We start from the raw sequence: 5,872 nt of genomic DNA on the forward strand, positions 1-5,872 counted from the left end.
TAGCTAGAGGTTCTCCCGAACTCCTGCCAACCCCCAGCAGCCCACCCCTGAGGTGAGATTGGAATTCACCATCTCCTGGTTTCTAGCCTGGTGCCTTAACCAGTACACTAACTGGTTCTCTTCTTTTATATATTTATGAGCTGAATTTTACACCAATCAGTCGTATGTGAGCAAGCAAACCATCCCATTACTAGTTTTCTTCTGACATGTTCTCAACAGTCCAGATGTTCCCACTGCCCAAAAAGGACTTGGGACCACTCATATGCCTGCACGTATTTATTCTCCCATAGGAAATCACATTTATACGGGACTGTCCACATACTGTGTGTAAGATATAAGCAACCGTCTCTCTTTTTGTTTTGTTTTATCTGATCCATCTGGTTCCTCAGCATTTTTCTACGTTTCTTCCTCCTGAAACACCTAAAACATTTCCCCTTCATCTCAGCATCACTGAATCTGCAATCCGATACCCACTAAGGCACCATCAGATACAATGGGAGACGTATTTCTATAATTGTGCCATAGAAGGTGTGGTTAATAATTGGAACACAAGATTTCCACAAAAACAACAGAAAATGTTTAGGTTAGATGTTGAATTTCCAAGGTTTTTTTTGTTTTCTTAAGGTAAATCAAGAGGGAAATGATAAAGTCTTGGACTGGTGAACAAGAATAAGTGAAAAGGTCACATATATAAATGCATGCTGTATATATCTGTTGAGAGATTGGAGGAAAAAGAAACCAGCATGTGGTCAAATGGTATCGGCTATTTATTATGTTTGGTGCTGTACTTATTGCAATAATTATATATATATTAATTAATTTAATTTTAGTACAGTTGGAGTGATACTTGGTTTTGAATATTTGTTATACTTTGTTTCCTGGCATACAGCACCCGATCAGTCGGAATCAGCGATGCTGCAGAGGAATGTGTAAACATGAAATAATTCATGTTTGATTGTTTTCATAATTCTAAAGCACTGAATTATTTCTGCTTCCCGGGAGATACCCCTTCAACTCTTCCACATTACAAAGCAGGGTAATTAGAGATCATCTCATCACTGGATTATTTTTTCCTAATAAATTGAGCCAGCCATTGAAACAATACAAAACTTCAAGAAATGGGGAAGAGACCCAGAGAAAACATAAAAAAGAGGCAACTGAAAGAGCGAGAAAGAGACAGAGATGGTGGATGGGCATATAAATGCTTAAAACAAACTAACTGATTGACTGCATAGAGATTAATGGGCCTAAACTGGCCCCTAAACATGTGAAATTTCTTCCTGTTACGGTATTTACTGTTGCGGATTAAAAATGCTAACATTTGCCCAGACAAATTGCTGGGCTTTTATTTTGTTTAATTGCTTTTTGCTCTTTGTTATTCAACCAAACAATTTGTTAATCATTTGCTGCATTTTGTTATGATTATTTGTGGATGTTATTATATTTTAATTGCACATTTGCATGGATATTCGCAGCTGTACACATTGTCCTAAAATGCAGACACTTATACTTTGTTTAGACAAATAAATACCCTTCACAAACAATGTATAATGTCTTTGAGAGAATGCATGATCTGAAGATCAAATCTCTGTTGGCATTCCTTACCATTCTTTCTTGGAACTAATAACTGCAAAACTGCAAAGTCAATTCATGAAAAATCAACTGGGATTTCATTAAAATCTATCCCTTTGCACAACTCAAAGATCTCATAAGCAAAGGTGGAACAGCATTCCAGTTAAGACAATTATTATTTCTGTAATCTAAGTTTTACACTTTTGTAAAATAATATCCTGCAAATAATATGGGAGCACGGCGAATGTTACAAAAATGGGCATTTGCTCTCCACAAAGCTGCCGTTAAAGGTCATTCAGAAGCTGTATCTGACCCAATCAAAATGCAGAGTCCTGCGTGGACCAGGATAAACTAAATTACTAGAAAAGCACAAATCCTGGGGACGCTGCAAAGGCTGCTAGTAGTGTTCCAGATCCAATTCAAGGTATCGGTATCAGAGGTGGTATTCAGCAGGTTCTGACCAGTTCCGGAGAACCAGTAGTGGAAATTTTGAGTAGTTTGGAGAACCAGTAACCTCTGACTGACCTCACCCCCATCTATTCTCTACCTCCCAAGTCCCAGCTGAATGGGAGGAAATGAGGATTTTGCAGTATCCTTCTCCTGGAGTGGGGAGGGAATGAGGATCTTACAATATCCTTCCCCTGCCACACCCACCAAGCCACAACCACAGAACCAGTAGTAAACAATTTTGAATCCCACTACTGATCGGTATGTATGGCTTGGATCATTGTTGTCCTTTTACTCCAAGTAGAATCAAACCATCAACCTTGTATCTGACCAAAGGGACATGTTTCAGATCCCCTCATTTTAAGATTTCTTGGTTATACAGTAATTACAGAAAGTAATTACTTTCTCCTAGAATAGCCTGCTTCCTAAGGCTATTCTAGACTATTTGGCCTTTTTTTTTCTGTGGTCCTTCTAGAAGAGCTTTAAAAAAATCAACTTGTGAGGATCCATCCTTACAAGAATACTACTCAACTGGAAGCAGCTATTGAGTGGGAATGGCTGAAAATTAATTGGGCAGCATACAAATATGTGTAATAAGTAAATAAATAAAGTTAACAGCTTTAAGTTTCGATACAGATGCAATAAAGTTTGTTTCTCTTCTTTATACTTTTCACATGTTTCATAATCGCCCCACTCAGATTAGGTGTTGGTTCTACCTACTGAAAACCTAAAGCACTCTAAGATTCAGTTGAAGTAGCTCATTTTGGACTATGTGATCAAGCTCATGGATTGTCAAGGCCAACAGTAACTTAATTACCTTGAAACAACTCATTTAATTTAATTACACAGCTAAGGGGAAGAGCTAGGAAGCACAATTATGTAAGCTCTCTGCTGATTAGATTTACCAGAGTTTTCAAAAACCTAACAGCAGCCATGTAGATTTGAAGACACATCAATTTCTATTATACCGTTCCCTGATATAAACCAAGATTCAGTCCCCTTGAGCTATGATCTGTTCTATGAAAAAACAAAAGAAAATATGCAGTGCCTTCTTCAAACTAGAACCTACAAGATGCATTCCCAGACAGTATGGGTTGCAAATTGTGGGCACTGCAGTCTCAACAACAGTTTGGCAATGGCTATAGTACTGGCGGTTAGCTCCAATTAGGGAACAACAGGAATAAAAAGATACACTTCCTAGGAGATTCTGACTGAAATAGTATTGATAATACTACATAGAATGCTCTGCAAATGTAAAACATTCTAAAGTACATGACAGAACTAGTTGAGCTTCTGGTTATATAAGAAAGAAGATCACAGCAATACTTCAAACAGAAAAACAATCCTGGAACCAAACCGGTTACTTACAATGTTCAGATTACAAGATTGCCCCCCAAAATGTTATCCATCCTGATATAAGCTAATATTATTTTAATTGTTGGTTGCAGCTGAATGCATGATTTATAAATGGATGGATGGTGATGGCAAAGAAAATTTCCCCAAACTGAGTGGAGAGCTAAGGTAGTTGGAGAAGACTTTTCTTAGATTTTTAACTTTAAGCAGTTCTGGTGCCTCTTCTGTGCAAAAGGATCTCTTACTCCATCACATAGTGGCAAATATTCTTGTAACATAGCCAAGTAGTTAATTCTTAATTTCATTGTCTAATTAATAGACCTCTAGTTAAAGAGCTCCAAGAGGGACTTTGCCCTGCACATATAGCAAAGTCTTCATTCCTTGCCTGAGTCTAGACATAGAGAGCTTAATATTTTTTGACTGTAATAGCCAAAAACTGAATGGGTAAATGTGGGAATAAATAATTCCCCCATTCTTTCTCTGGCAATTCCTCTGTGAATACCCCATCTTATTTTCCACTTAACTTGTCTTAGATAATCAAGTTCTTTAATCTCAGTAATACTGTAAAACACTTTAATATTTCAAGATGGTGAGCATTTTGCTCTGGTCAACTTATTGAAAGACCTCTCAGCTATTACAGCTATGACAGTCCCTCTGCTATTAATTCATTACTCATGTCTTTACTCATTAATTCAGAGCTGGATGCCCAATAATGAAAGAGAGTGGGAAGTGCAATTCAGCTAAAACTGGAAGGGCTTCGATTTCCTGTCTCTGCATAGTTAGGATTGATTTTCTTCTCACACCAGTGCTTAACTAGCCAGTTTTGTCTCTTTACCTTGTCCTGTGCCATATTTTAATTGAGATGAAGATCATGTGTGTTGGAAGCTCCCCTAGTCCTTCTGCTTATGCAAGGAATATCAGTAAGAGAAATGTTGAACTGATAGCTCATTGTAGCTGCTGACTCTTGGAATACAAGTTTAGGGCATATTTCATTCAAAACACTAACACAGATTATATGGCTTCACAGAGGAAAGCTAGATTGGTGTAATGATTGAGATTCCTGGGCTAGAATCCTGGCTACTGTGAGTTCAAGTCCCGTTCTTGGCACAAAGCTCAAGAGAAGTGACCTTGGGCCAGGCACTCACTCTCTCTACCCAAGGAAGGAGGCAATAGTAAGCCACTTCTGAAAAAGTTGGTCCAGAAAACTAAATGCCCTTGTTCAGACAGTTGCTAGGAGTCATGACTGACTTGAAGGCACATAAAAAAGTATAACCAGAAACTACTCCAGTAACCTGATCATTTTTCACAATTTAATAGGATTAGTTAATATTCCTCTAAATCAAAACAACACACAGCTAGTTTACTTAATCAATAAATTCCTTAACATGGAGAAATCAGATTTAGCCATAGTCAAGATATGCAAGTAACACAAATGCCAGTCCTTGTGTGATGAACATTTATGTATGATAAGTTGGTGGTTACAGCTAATGAGGCAGGATCTTTTCTACATACTATAGAAGAGCAATGTCAAGAAGTAGGAGTGTGAATCAGATATTTACCTTAAGTCCTTCTCTGGTTTCATGGTAGAAACCCCAGCATAACATTAGGAAAACATACCTTCTGCTAAACTCAGGCTGTCCAGGTCAATACACAGAGTGAATTATAAAGTGCAATTGTCTAAAACTTTGCATATGGATTAGAGAGGTTTTAAACTATTCATCAGCAGTAGGGGGATTTCTTTTTACAATTATTATTAAACGACATATTGTACATCTCCAAATGGCATAGCAATGTTAATTCTTTGTGGCTACATAATTCTACATAGAGATGCAAAAGTCTAATTAAAGAACATCTACAACAAAACCATTCTGCAACTGTAAACATATAGACTCCTGTATTGATTTCTACATCTCTATGTACGTATCTACCCTTTCTAGGAGTGACTATTTGTGGAGAAATATCATTGGGCACATTGCCAAGGGTGGAGGAAGATAAGGAATTGAGAAGTCAGGGAGTAAAGTGGCTGTGCCAACTGAAGAAAAATTGCTTCTTTAGAAGTACGTATATAACTGTTGGCAGAATGCCTGTTCATTTGTCCACAGCCATAAAATGACTAAAATGTACTTTCTTTGGAGTTTGGGAGAAAGTATTTCTATCAAGTGGGTCTGTAAATCAATTACATTCTACATGGCAATCTGTGTTTTGATCATTTCCATTTTCTCTTTTGAATTAACAGCCAATCCCTCTGGTGATGCAATTGTTTGAACTGCTACTTTAAAATAGATTTTGCCCATATTCCACAATTCCTCCAGAATAGATATCTTATTCCTTTCTTTCTTAGATATCTTATTCCTTTCTTTCTTAGATATCTTATTCCTTTCTTTCTTAGATATCTTATTCCTTTCTTTCCATGACCATTTTGCCATCCCACAATCACATGGAGATATCTCTAAATACCTCCCCAGTCTGTAGTGGGCGGTGCTTTTCCACAGTCCTGTAA

This window comes from Thamnophis elegans, chromosome 3, assembly GCF_009769535.1.
Source record: "Thamnophis elegans isolate rThaEle1 chromosome 3, rThaEle1.pri, whole genome shotgun sequence".
NCBI lineage: Eukaryota > Metazoa > Chordata > Lepidosauria > Squamata > Colubridae > Thamnophis > Thamnophis elegans.